This window comes from Suncus etruscus, chromosome 1, assembly GCF_024139225.1.
Source record: "Suncus etruscus isolate mSunEtr1 chromosome 1, mSunEtr1.pri.cur, whole genome shotgun sequence".
NCBI lineage: Eukaryota > Metazoa > Chordata > Mammalia > Eulipotyphla > Soricidae > Suncus > Suncus etruscus.
This window is the reverse complement of record NC_064848.1, coordinates 178,219,950-178,233,311: the sequence shown is the minus strand read 5'-3', so window position 1 is coordinate 178,233,311 and position 13,362 is coordinate 178,219,950. Positions and strand designations below refer to the sequence as shown.

Sequence of the window (13,362 nt, the reverse complement as noted above, 5' to 3'; positions counted from 1 at the left end):
GGCTTGTGAACCCCTGATCTTTCACAGCTTGGTTTACATCTTGTTCGAGAAAAGAATGTGTCTATGGAGCTGATCCTGTTTGGGCATCAAGTTAACATATTTTGAAAATAAAAATAGAATGCTTGTTTTGCTCATCTGACTTCAATATTTTTAGTAGTACCCCTAACTCTCAGATCAATTGCAGCACTTCAACCACTTCTTGACATATATGTATAACTTTTTAAATTGAGTCACCATGAGATTCACAGTTACAAAGCTGTTCATGAGTAAGTTTCAGTCATATAATGTCATATAATTTCCCAACACCAATGTCCCTCAACTGTTCACAGGAGGCGGCTGAAGTCTAGGAAGGAAACTAATGCAATTACACATGCTATTTTAAAGACCTGACATGTCCACACACCACTACCCTAAGGATGAGCCCCTCATCGGCATCTCAAGGTCCCTGCCAGCTGCTCAGTATTGAGTCAAAAGGGACACTGAAGGCCATGAGGAACCTCAGAAAATGTGCTTTGCCTGTATAAGTCCCTGGTTTGATCCTCATTACCACATAGTCCCTTGAACACTGCTGCAAGCAACCCTCAATGCTGCAGCAGGAATGTTCCCATTCCAAAGAAGACAACAGCTTTTGTGACTGAGATGTGTCCAAGTTCAAAGGAGAGGGGGCCTGTACACTAGAGCTCTAACATTCAGGAGACACCTGAGTTGTGCCTCTGGGACTCCCCACAAACAAAGTGGGGAGCTCCAACTTCCTCTGCTCTCATTAATGCATGTTTAAGAGTTTTTAAATGCCTCTAACTTCCTGCTCCCAGTCTGCATCCTGGGACATCATTTAGCATCCACCACCACTGAGATCAAAGACTCTATTCCCAAGAGGAAAGCTTAGTTACTTTCCTCTCAGCAGACCCTTTCCCAGAGGGAAATTTCCCCTCCTGCAGCCTCTTGCTCATGTTCCTCATCACAGCTCTAAGGGCCAGAACATGAGGTTCCTGACCAAGAGCTGTCACACCTCACCTTTGCCCCGCAGCATTTTAGAAATCCCTCCACTCTTCTTTCCGGCCCCCGCCCCCACAAACCCCAACATTACAGAGGGAAGCAGGCACATACAAAAGCCTTGTGAAGAGACCAAAGTGCCTTTCTTCCTTCTGAATGAAAAGGAATCTCAGAAATAGAAGAAAAGTGATTGAAGCCGGAACACAGGAGGTAGGAGAGTGGGAAGGAGATGAGATTCCCTTGGTCTCATAGTTCACAGTGGGCCCCTTGGGGGTGAGCTGTCTGTGTGCCCAGAGGCTTTTCATTTGATTTCTATCCCTCTTCCCTCCCAGTGTTGGGTAGTAGGGAGCTGTGAGTCCAGGGATGGAGGAAACGGGGAATGGGGAAAGGCTCTAGGGGAGACTAAGATTCAAGGCTCCAGGAAGGTGAATGCATAGAAAAAGTTTGACTTCCTGTGTGTTTCTCTCCAGTTCCCTCTACTGTCCACTAACTGTGGCCTTGCATAGCCATGGTTGATTCTCTTAAGAGCTCCCCATTCAACAAACTATGTGAGCTGGAAGGTGCCTTTCCATGCATTGAACCTACCCCTCATTGCTTTGAAGATCCCATTGTATCTGTCAGGTCAGAGTCTGTTATGGGACTATTTCATCTGGGGCCTGAGAGATGATTGAAAAACTTGGAGAATGTGTTTTGTATGTGGGAATCCCAGGTTTCATTCCCAGTACCCAGTTGTCCTCTGACCATCATCAGAAATTACCCCAAAAACAGAGAGAGAGAGAAATTTCATAGGGTCAATCCTTACTGTTTTCACACAAGAACTGTGTCATCCAGAGGAGGACAGGGACCTGATGTACCATCACTCATTCAGCCTCATGGCAACCCCTGACTTCCCAGCATTATCCAATGTTCTGTCTCCTCTTCTGCTTTTTTCTATGTGGACTCCAAAGGCAGAGATGATCTGATTTTTGGTGGCAGATGCAGACATGGAGGCTTAAAGCCTGACTGCCTCTCCCACCACCTCTTGACCTCAACACAGGCTCTGAGAGTCCAGACACTCGTGTTCTTCAAGCTGAACCGAAGTGTTGCTTTCCCTGTAAAATGCTCTCAAGCCTCCTGCTGGGCAGCAGCTCTCCTGCTGAACCTCAGCTGCCTCCACCCCAAGAACTCCATTTGCCACAGCTGGCTTCTACCACTCACATGTGTCTACCATGTAACCACCACCACTCCCAAAGCTGTCAGCACCTGGGGGGTATGTGGCCGAGACTACATAATTCATGGATTCCAAACCTACTCATTCAAGCCAGGCTCTTATTTTTTTCAGGGAATTTCTGTATTTTATATTGCTTTTTTTTTTTTTTAGAGATTAAAAAAATCATAAAATAAAGAAAAATAAAAGGAACTGGGAGGAGGTTGTGTGGCTCAAATGGTGCTACATGTGCCTTGCATATGAGGTTCTGAAGGTTGTTCCCTAGCACTGTATAGGTTGCATAACAACCACACAGCAGGATGGAACCAGTATTTGATACTGTGATTTCATGTAGGCTGCCTTACTGCACAGACCTGCACTCAGTCACCAGAGCAATGAGACTTACCTTCTCCAGAAACATCCCCAGACAGATGTACACCTAGGACTGGGCTAGATAGGCAGCAGGGCTGACCAACCAAGCGTAGATAATAAGGGAAGAATGGGGGTTACTGTCTCGAGAGATTTTTAAAAAATTACTAATCTTTGGGGTATTTTTTAGGGGGGTTGTGGGCCACACCTGGTGGCGCTCAGGGATTATTCCTGGCTCTGTGCTCAGAAATCGATCCTGGTTACCAGGCTGAAGGACCATATGGGATACCTGGAATCCAACATGGGCCCATCCCAAGTCAGCAGTGTGCAAGGCAAATGCCCTACCACTGTGCTATCTCTCTGGCTCTAAAAATACTAATCTTGAATAAGGACATTGGTGTAGTGACTTGAGCACTTTGGCGATGATGAGGTGCATTAACTTTGCATATTATACTGTCAACATTAGCATATTACATATCAATACTGTAAACATTAGCACTATTAGGATCATCTTACCTCAATTATAATCAAATAAAATTTCAGAAAAGATTAAAATGCTTAGGGATAAGCTTTGAAAAATTATTTTAGATCATCTATCATCTTACAATATGTCAACCACTCAACAACAACAGAAATAAATGAAGTGCTAATGTCGATGTCCTCTGTTGTTTGGCCATTTTCTCTTTTTATGCAGATGGAAAAAATTAAGTCTTACCAAATACAATAGAAATTTTGATTGTGTTCCTGTGGGAGTAGTAAAGAGTGGTGACTTTAGAATGGTTCTAGAATGCTAAAGAGAAATCAAAACCTGATCTGTATTGCAATGTCTGGATTTTTTTTATTTTTTTCAGAAATGGGATGTCTTATTATCTCTACCAAATTTGCCCTTGTGTTTTAAAATTCCTAATTGTCCGGAAAGGTAGACAAATCCAACAACTAAGTCCTACTGAAGACTAATATGCAAAAACCAAGTCAGTCATTGACAAACTCGCTGTGCTTAAAGCAAGAACATAGAATTGTCATCTCCTTTTTAATTATTGTAACAAACCTGTGTTCAGCTCTATATATTTTCTCTTAAAATGAGATCTACTGGGGCCAGAGCAGTGGTGCAAGTGGTAAGGTGTGTGCCTTGCCAGCACTAGCCTAGGATGGACCGTGGTTTGATCCCCATCATTCCATATGGTCCCCCAAGCAGGGAGTGATTTCTGAGCACATAGCCAGGAGTAACCCCTGAGCGTCACCGGATGTGACCCCAAAACAAACAAACAAACAAACAAAAAATGCAATCTTCTGAGGACAGCGTTTAGCTCAATAGGAGAGCACAAGTTTAGCAACGCCCTGGGTTCCATCCCTAGCACCACACATACACAAAAATTACTTATATTAAAAAAATTAGGGGCTGGGCGGTGGCGCTAGAGGTAAGGTGCCTGCCTTGCCTACACTAGGCTTGGACGAACCGCGGTTCAATCCCCCAGCGTCCCCCAAGCCTGGAGCGACTTCTGAGTGCATAGCCAGGAGTAACCCCTGAGCGTCACTGGGTGTGGCCCAAAAACCAAAAAAAAAAAAATTAGATTCATTTAAAAAGTTTTATCTATAAATTGGGCTTAGTAGTAGAACTCTTGATTTGCATGTGTGAGGGCCCTGGATTCAATCCCCAGCACAACAAAAAATGAAATAAAAAAAAGAAAACAAGAGTTTAACCTACCACTCCTTTACTTCTTCACAAAGAAGGATCACCATAATTATAAAATTATTTATGGTTGAGTCTCAGGCATACAATGTTCAACGCCAATTCCTCCACCAATTTTCCAAGTTTCTCTCCCATTCCCCAGCCTGCCTCTATGACAGACTTTTATTTCTTTTTCTTTATATCACACACGATTCACCAAATTTTTTATTGATGTGATTTGGGGGCCACACACAGTGTTCAGAGGTTACTACTGGCTCTGTGCTTAGAAATCACTCCTGGCAAGTTCATGGGACCATAGAAGATGCATGGGATTGAACCCTACCAAATGCCCTACCACTGTGCTCAGGCTCCACTGCCATGATTTTTTATGTGACACTCAAGAAAAGATTATTTCCTTTCATTTATAGTAGTTACTGGACATGTTTTTCTTTTCCAGGTGAAAAGAGGCTTTTTGACCTGAATTTGACCCTGGTGCTCCCTGATCATGGTGAGCTGAATTTCATCTTGATTCTCTGTTAAGATCTTTGGCTCATCCACCTCACTCCCCGAGCACTCTGAAATGAAGACCCCTGAGACGGTCTCTGGCAAGTTGGCAAGTTAAGATTTGCCAGTTGTATTTTCCAGATTAAATTGTGATCAACTAGGTTCTGGTCCAAGTCCATTTTGACAAGTATGACAGCAGAAATGAACTCCCCATTCTTGTTAGTCTCAGGACGCTTCCTCCCCTCATCTCCATTGGAATATAGGCCAAAAACATCTTTAATCTGAGAATCGTCCTAGGTATCCCAGGATGTCTGGCAGCATCCCTGGACTTTACTGGCTATAGGTCTGTGGCATGTCCTTACCCAATGGTGACAATATAAATGGTTGAAAATCACTGGGCTTAGAATCATTAGTTCGACTGGATATGAAGTTCCAAGATCATGATTGTGAAAATGACTCATCTACTAGCAACAAATCTATGTATGTATTGGGGGCATTATTATAAAGAAGTCAAACATTTTATATTGCATTTTATTGGTGGGAGAGGGAAGGTAGCTAGCTCTCCATTGTATCAACAATTGATTTCATTAGGAGCCTGCAGAAAACTTAATTGGCCAATTAAAATTAATTTCTTCTTTTCCAGTCTAAAAGACTTAATCTGCTTAGCAGCACTCCACTTTCTCTTCCTGCAGACTGTTGGGCTGGCTGTGGAATTTGTAGACCTGAGGAAAGGGGGTAGGTTCAGCCCTGTGCCAGGCACAGCTCTGTGTTAAGCTGTGGGCAGTTCTGGCTTCTGAGTAGCAGCCAAGAAAGTGGAGCACACCATTTCCTTTAGAACTTTGGGTTTGTCTACCTTTGATGTACAAAGGTGAATTCCTGCACCCAGAAACAACACTCAGTTTGCCCAATACTCAGTTTGATTTTCATCATTCCTCTCTTCCATCCTCTATATCTCACATCAAGGGACTCTGGCCCAAAGTGCTTGTACCGCCTGCTGAACATCTTTCTTCCCTTCCCACCTCTAGCATTCCAACAGTTGACCCTGAGTTGGGAAGCAGAAATACCCACGTCTGCAACTTCTTGCTTTGCCTTTTATCTTTTTCATTCCTTTTTTTGGGGGGTACCACACCTGGTGACACTCAGGGGTAACTCCTGGCTATGTGCTCAGAAATCACCGCTGGCTTAGGGGACCATGGGATGCTGGGGGATCGAAATATGGTCCGTCCTGGGTTAGCTCATGCAAGGCCAACATCCTACTGCCTGGCCCCTATCTTTTTTTTATTTTTATTTTTATTTTTTTGTTTTGTTTTGGGTCACATCCCGCAGCACTCAGGGGTTACTCCTGGCTCTACACTCAGAAATCACTCCTGGCAGGCTCAGAGGACCATATAGGATGCTGGGATTCAGACCACCATCCTTCTTCATGCAAGGCAAATGCCTTACCTCCATGCAATCTCTCCAACCCAGCCTTTTTTTTCTTGAGGTTCATCTCAAACCCGTAAATATTCTCCCACTTTCTTGGTGGGTGCTGAGTTTCATAGATATTTTATTTATATCCTATCTACCTCCCTCATTGGGTGGGGGGGGGGGACTTTCCAAAGCACTCAGAAGATCTAGCACTCAGAAGATCCCAGTGATTCTCAACTGGCTGTTCAGTGCTAGAGCCAGAGGATCTGATACTATTCAGGCCCTCTAATGCCAGATATCCTGGGGTTCTGGTAACCTACAGAACTAAGTGCTGCAGTGCTCTGCGGGCCATGTAGTACCAAGGATAAAACCAGGGCAAATTGCCTGCAAGGCAAACACCTTAACCCCTGTCCTATCTGCAGCCCCTATCACTCTTCTCAACTCTACATATAGCAGTTTTCTTAGTGACAATATAAGAGAGGCTGCTGGTGATGATCCAGCTAGATTAGTTGAGTCCATGAGGATGGAGTAGTAATACAGCAGCTAAGGCTCTTGCCTTATACCTGACTTGACCTGAGTTCAGTCTTCTGCATCCCATATGGCTTCCTGAGAACAGCCAAGAATAATTCCTGAGTGCAGAGCCAGAAGTAAACCCTGAGCATCACCAGGTATGCCCCCCGCCCCCACAAAAAAAATAAGTCCTATCAATTACCAAGAGCTCGAGACACATTTCATACTATAAGCAGTGAGAGGGCTCAGAGCCAGGTGATGGGAAAGAAGAATGTGCTGGAAATGAAAAGCAGGCCCCCAAAGGCCTTCATCTTTCAGCCAACTGTCCTCCCACACAGAGACTAACTCCTGCCCTTGAAAAGCAAACTGCAGGGAACATCTCAGAAACTGGCTGCAGTGTGTCATGTCTTCTCCTCCACTCGTCTGTGCTTTTCCATACTGAGCTCCCCCCTCTAAACCCCCCCCCCCCAGGGATGTGGTTTCCTGGGAGGTTCACTCTTGGGAGTAGTCCCATGGAAAGAAGCCCTTGGGTTAGCAGAGGGCTCCCTGCTGGCGTTCCTGAGGTGTTTTTCTGGGGAAGCCGGGCTGACACAGCTGCTCTGGCAGTGCTGTCTTTCCAAGGAGAGCTGCCAAGCATGTGGGGCCTCTGCTGAGAGAGCTGGAGCAGCACCCCACAAAGAGAAGCCTTGTGTGTGTATGGGGGGGGCTGTCTTCAGAACCAGCTTGCAAGGTTGTGGGGGGATGCCAGGGTTGTTCACTGGCCTGATGGACTATAGGAAGAAATTCCCAGGGGTTCAGACAGACTCCTTTGAAAATTCTTATCGAACCAACTAGGCATTTCTGGGCAACTCTCCCAAATATCTGTGTACATGTACTCCCAAATGTCTTTGTACATGTATGTAGGTAGGGTTATGCCTACATACACACATATGCACACACACATACCTCTCCTCCCTTGAACTTTGTTTAGAAGCCAGAATGAATCCAATGGAACTTCCTCTGCCACATGGACGAAAATAACTCTGGCATCCCCTTCTGAATGGATTTTAATTAAGAAAGACACAGCACTTAAACTATGCTTATTACATTCAGTTGCTTCTAGAGGCTGCAGGCTTAGGAGAAGGCAATGGGAATCGCATGCACTGGGGTTTTGAATGTGATAGCTCTGGCAGGGGCCAGTGGCGAGGCTGTTTATAAATCTCTCCCGGCTTCCAAGCGGCCTGGATGAGCTAGAAGGTGGTGCCAGTTCTAACCTCAGCAACTCCATGATTCTCCCTTTCTCCCTCTCCCTCTCCCTCTCCCTCTCCCTTTCCCTCTCTCTCTCTCTCTCTCTCTCTCTCTCTCTCTCTCTCTCTCTCTCTCTCTCTCTCTCTCTCCCTCTCTCTCTCTCTCTCTCTCTCTCTCTCCTTCTCTCTCTCTCTCTTTTTCTCTCTCACTCTCTCTTTAAGTTAAAAGAATTGAAATTTGACCCATAGGCCCCAGGCAAGACCAGGGGCATGCCCCAAATAAAATCAGGGGTTCTCCCTAGAGCTGCATGTAGCACACTATAACTATAACTCACCGCATACATGGCATGAATCTTGTAAAATGGCATGAATGACTGCCTGAGGTGGGCATGCTTAGAATGAACCAGAGGCAGATGAATCATGTGCAGGGATATGGTGGGTCTCCCCACAGGGTGGAGTCCTGCCACAGTCCTGGCTTTTGGGTTCAACCCCCCAACCCCCAGTATCCCACTACTCCATTCCCCCCACAGATGGAGAACTTTTATTTGGGGGGGCCCACACCTGGTGATGCTCAGGGGTTACTTCTGGCTATGTGCTCAAAAATCGCTCCTGGCTTGGGGGACCATATGGGACACCGGGGATGGAACCAAAGTCCGTCCTGGGTCAGCCGAGTGCAAGGCAAACGAGCTATACCATTGCACTATTGTTTCTTTCCCAAGATGAAGAACTTTTTGATGGAATGTTATATTTGGAAGAGTAGCCTGAAGAGATAGTACAGGGATTTAGACACTTGCTTGCACACAACTGACCCTGCTTCCATCACTGGCACCACAAATAGTGCTCTGGGGACTCCCAGGAGAGATCCCTAAACACAGAGCCAGAAATAGCCTTTGAGCACTTCTGAGTATAATTCTAAACTCCCAAACAAATAAATAAGTAGAAAGATTGTTTTTTCTTTATTTCTCTTCTCCAAATCTTTATGATTATTTCAAAAGTATCCGGATAACTTTCTAGGTCACAATAATGATCTTGGATCAACTGTTTGGCCTAATCTGACTCACCATTTCCTCCATTGTAAAATAGCTATTACTGGGGCAGGAGAGGTAGCATGGAGGTAGGGCATTTGCCTTGTATTCAGAAGGTCGGTGATTCGAATCCTGGCATCCCATATAGTCCCCCCAAGCCTGCCAAGAGCGATTTCTGAGCATAGAGCCCTGAACGATGCTACCAGGTGTGACCCAAAAACAAACAAACCAACAAACAAAAAAATAGCTATTACTGTCTATGTGTGCTGGATGGGAAAAAGGCCCAGGGAACTCAGCTCAGGAAGAGGAAAGGGGGACTGTGAGATCCCTGGGCACCTGCAAGGCAGGGGACTTCTTGCCGAGAAAGCTGACATACAGTGAGGAGACCCTTCATCAGTTCACATGAATCTATGGGCTTGGGGATCCCTCAGATCCAGTTGGTGGAAATGTGAATGGGTTCCATGGTCACTATGGAAAATAAGGTGGAAAATCAGGTCAAAAGCTTCCTGACCACAAGAACACACATGGCATGTGGGAGGCCTGGATTTGATCCTCAGCATCTTGTGGTCCTCCAAGCACCTGTACGGCAATCACTAAGCCAGACATAGCTCCTGAGCATTTCCAGGCCTCTGGGCCTCCCCCACCCCAAAAGGAAATATGGTGTGGAGAGCCCTCAAAAACTCAAGAAAGGGAATACCTCATGACCCAGCTATTCTACTTCTGGGTAGTTGTCCAAAGAAGACAGAACTACTGAGTGAGAAAGACATATGCAGCCCAGGTTCATGACAAAGTTATTTCCAACAGCTGAGGTAGGGAAAGAACCCAAGAACTCACTGACAGACGACTTGGAAAGGAGACATGGTGTACATATGCAAAGAAACGCTATTCTTCTATTTCAAAAAGAGCCATCAGGACATCGGTGACAACATGCATGGAAATGGAGACTGGGATGCAAAGTGAAACACATCGGAGGGAGGAAGACAAACACTATGAAATTGCTCCCAAGTGAAAGATAAAGAAACCAAGTAAGTCCCCCAGCAAAATAAGCACAGACTCTAAGATGCAGAGAACAGATTAGTGGTACCCAAAGGAAGGGCTGGGGTGGGGGTGAAAAGAGTAAAAAGGGTTGGTGAGTGCTAAGCGATGGAGACCTGACTTTTGGAGGTGACCATGAAAGCCTGCACCTGTCTTTGTTGAATTTAGAGACCAAAGGTGCTTTCAATTAAAACACAGGCTGGAGAGCCCCTGATGGTAGGGGGTGAAAGGGGAGGGTCAGAGGGAATTTGAGTTCTTTAAGATTATTGGAAAAACATGTTCCCCATGTAAACCCCAAGGGATATCCATCCAAATCCCCTAGTTTCTCAGCATTTATTTTTGCTTTCCCCCCGCCCCCCCTGGTGCTGAAGATGGAACCCAGAACCACACATGTGCAAAGTAAACTCTCTCCCACAGAGTTCTCTCTCCTATCCCTCTCAATAGTTCTTGCCCTCCCCCCTCACTGCACCCAACCAGGCCAGGAGAAAAAACTGCAAAAACATCCAGGTATTCTGTGTTCTTGAGTCTGTCTCATTAGTATATGCTAGGCACCTCATTAACATTTCCGCTTTGGAGTTGGGTTTCCTTAGAAGGCTGGAGCAGGGGACTCAGTCCCTTCCCCAATCCCCAAGAGAAGCTTGCTGAACAGAAGAACAGTGAGATCTATGACATTCCTAGATGCACAGAGCTAAAAATCTGCACAAAGGTGGGTGATTAGAATTTGCTAAACCGGGGCCGGAGAGATAGCATGGAGGTAAGGCGTTTGCCTTTCATGCAGAAGGTCATCGGTTCGAATCCCGGCGTCCCATATGGTCCCCACCCCCACCCCGTGCCTGCCAGGAGCAATTTCTGAGCATGGAGCCAGGAATAACCCCTGAGCACTGCCAGGTGTGACCCAAAAATCACAAAAAAAAAAAAAAAAAAAAAAAAGAATTTGCTAAACCAGGGTCTGTAGCGGTGGCACAAGCGGTAGGGCATTTGCCTTGTAAGCGCTGACCTAGGACAGACCTGGTTCGATCCCCCGGCATCCCATATGGTCCCCCAAGCCAGGAGTGATTTCTGAGTGCAGAGCTAGGAGTAACCTTTGAGTGTCACCAGGTGTAGCCAAAAAACAACAAACAACAACAAAGAATTTGCCAACCCACAGGACCTGGCATTCTAAAACCATCATTGGTTACAGGCCAATGTAAGAAAATAACATTCGTTCTCAATCCTTTGCCCAGAAAAATCCACATGTAAAAATATATTTTGAGGGCCTGGAGAGATAGCACAGTGGCGTTTGCCTTTTAAGCAGCCGATCCAGGACCAAAGGTGGTTGGTTCAAATCCCGGTGTCCCATATGGTCCCCTGTGCCTGCCAGGAGCTATTTCTGAGCAGACAGCCAGGAGTAACCCCTGAGCACCACCGGGTGTGACCCAAAAACCAAAACCAAACAAACAAACAAACAAACAAAATATATATATATATATTTTTTGATGTACATTTTTTTTGGTTTTGTCTTTGTATTTTGAGGGAGCATTTATTTATTTTGGGGGTACCACACCTGGCAGTGCTCAGGGTTTTCTCTTGGCTCTACTCTCAGGAATCACTCATCAATGTACTCCAGGGGACCATATGGAGTGCAGGGGGATGGAATTCTGTTTAGCTATGTGCAAGGCAAGCACCTTATTTCTCTGATTCCTGTATTTTTATTTGTTGGGGGGGACTCACCTAGTAGTATTTGGGGCTTGCTCCTAACTCAGGATCACTCTTTTTTTTTTTTTTGGTTTTTGGGCCACACCCGGCAGTGCTCAGGGGTTACTCCTGGCTGTCTGCTCAGAAATAGCTCCTGGCAGGCACAGGGGACTATATGGGACACCGGGATTCGAACCAACCGCCTTTGGTCCTGGATCAGCTGTTTGCAAGGCAAACGCCGCTGTGCTATCTCTCCGGGCCCAGGATCACTCTTGACCATACTTTGGGGATGATATGCAGTGCTGAGGGTTGATGAGGATTGCACGCAAAAACAAGTGCCTTCGTCCCAAATGTACAATTTTAAAAAAAAATTGGTGCAGGGCCTGGAGTAATAGCGCAGCAGTAGAGCATTTGCCTTGTACATGGCAGACCCGGGATGGACCATGGTTTGATCTCTGGCATCCCATATGGTCCCCCGAGCCTGTCAGGAGCAATTTCTGAGAGCAGAGCCAGGAGTAACCCCTGATAGCTGCTGGGTGTAGCTCAAAAACAAAAATCAAACCCCAAAACAAAACATTGATGCAAACACTGAGGACCAGAAAGCAGAAGTGACTTACCCAAACTCTCCAAACTCTGTGACAGTGCTACATGGAAGCCAGGTGTGCTGTCTCTCCCACTCCTTGTCCTTCCCACCATGCTTTGCAGAGCAGCTAGAATACCTCCACTTGACCGGACAGCCCCAGATTTGCTAGGATAGCAATGCAAATGTGCCAGGAATCAGCCAGCCCCTGGGAGAGTCTTACAAGGAGCCACTGGCCTGGGTTGCTGTGTCACTGGTGGCTGTCCTGAGTGGGCAGGAGGAGTCCAAAGGTGATTTAAATTCTGAAGATGGGTGATGTCTCAATCTCTGCAGAGTCAGACCAGAACACCAGTGGGTGTTTAGGAACCTGAGCCTAATTGCCATCACTAATTAGCTCATTTTCAGCCTCCTGGGCACAAATACCTCAGAACAGCAAAGCTGTCTCTGTATATAGGTTTATTTAGGACAAAGTTCCAAGGGGAGGTAGGAATCTGGATCCTTCTGTAAGACTGCCCCCTCTGGGTGGCTAAAGCAGAAAGATACATGGGTTTCTGCCAGGTTTATCCCACCTGCCTCCTGCAGAGAAAGACAGAAGAGACTGGGGGAGGAAAGGGAAGAAAGAAGGTGCGAAGAGAGGGAGGGAATAAAAGAATTTGAAAAAGTGAGGAGGAGCAAGAAGAAAGGAACAGGGAGTGTTGAGAAGATGTATGACATAACTCCCAGACAGTTGTCTGGGTCTTTTTTTGTCTTGTTTAAATTTGAGGGGCCACATCGGCAGTGTTCTGGGGTTACTCCTGACTCTGCTCTCAGGAATCACTCCTGGTAGGCTTGGGGGACCATGTGGGATGCTGGGGGATGAACCTGGGTGGGCCACGTGTAAGAAGTGTCTACCCTCTGTGCTGCTGCTTAGGCCCCCAGTTCTCTAGGATCTTTACAGTAAAAACAATGGAGAGATGCTCTCCATCAAAGCTGCTTCTCCCTGACAGGGTGTCCTACCCCCCACCCTGCCCTCACTCCAGACTCCAGACACATCAGCCTAAAGGGAGTTTCATTTCTGCACACCTCCAGAATATCCCGCAGGAGGCCCCAATATTTCAATACCTAATGGGAGAATAGTTCAGGGAGGGACCAGAGCCCAGGCCTTGCAAGTTTGCGCTCATAAATTCATTCCCCCACTTCACACA

The 13,362-nt window shown here is 46.2% G+C and overlaps 1 long non-coding RNA gene across 1 annotated transcript; it reads right to left on the bottom strand.

Moving 5' to 3' along the window:
* On the bottom strand, nucleotides 1-12,283 carry LOC126008121 (uncharacterized). The gene is made up of 2 exons (XR_007495517.1): nucleotides 12,216-12,283; nucleotides 1-75 (listed from the first exon to the last, which is right to left on the bottom strand). It is a non-coding gene; the product is annotated as an uncharacterized LOC126008121 (long non-coding RNA).
* Between the last annotated feature and the right edge of the window lie 1,079 nt (nucleotides 12,284-13,362).